The following is a 978-nucleotide window of genomic DNA, read 5'->3' as shown; positions in this document are numbered from 1 at the left end:
CATTGATATAGACCAACTTCGATAATCTACAAATGGAAGAAATGTCAAGTAAGACTAAAAATTGCATCGTCATCTCCACTGTCCACAACACTTCAGTGACGATTTTCAACACAAGCCTCCCCCGAAGGCTGCCCAAATGTCGGGGTAAAAAAACCGGGGATCAGCTCGTTACTCCCCGGGCTCGTTACTCCCCCGGCTCGTTACTCTACTCCCCCGGCTCGTTACTCTACTCCCCCGGCTCGTTACTCCCCCTTTGGGTTAGGGTTAGGGTTAGTAACAAGCCGGGGGAGTAACGAGCCGGGGGAGTAACGATACGGGGGAGTAACGAGATGCTCCCAAAAAAACGGTCATACATGTAAAAACCCACTCGTGCAAAAACCACGAGTGTACATGGGAGTGTCAGCCCATGAACGCAAAAGAAGAAGAAGAAACACAAGCCTCGGCTAACAACAACAATCGGAACCACAACGCTGTACATTCTTACATCATATCCGGCCATAAAATCTTTGTTGTGCACATTTTGAGGCGTGCCAGCTGAAGTATTCTGAATGAATGTCTGTTTGATATCCGTGTGCATTGGGTATGCTTTTGTAGAGATAACCCAAATCTTATCAAGCTGGTTTTAGTTCTGTGTCAGCCAAACACATGTTGTCGCTCTCACAGCTTTCGCTGCTTTACTCTGCGTGACATGGACATTGGATCAGTTGGTCAAGCGGTCAGTTTTTTTTGTTTGAGTCTTCTGTCTGTTTTTGTTAACCGTGATCTGACACATATTTGCTTTATTGGTTTTGAATGGCAATGCATAGAGGCACAGATGCGTGGAGAGAGAGAGAGAGAGAGAGAGAGAGAGAGAGAGAGAGAGAGAGAGAGAGAGAGAGAGAGAGAGAGAGAGAGAGAGAGAGAGAGAGAGAGAGAGAGAGAGAAAGATAGAGAGAGACAGAGACAGACAGAGAGATAGAGACAAACACACACACACAC

Source organism: Littorina saxatilis, linkage group LG13 (genome assembly GCF_037325665.1).
Source record: "Littorina saxatilis isolate snail1 linkage group LG13, US_GU_Lsax_2.0, whole genome shotgun sequence".
NCBI lineage: Eukaryota > Metazoa > Mollusca > Gastropoda > Littorinimorpha > Littorinidae > Littorina > Littorina saxatilis.
Note: the sequence above shows the minus strand (reverse complement) of the source record.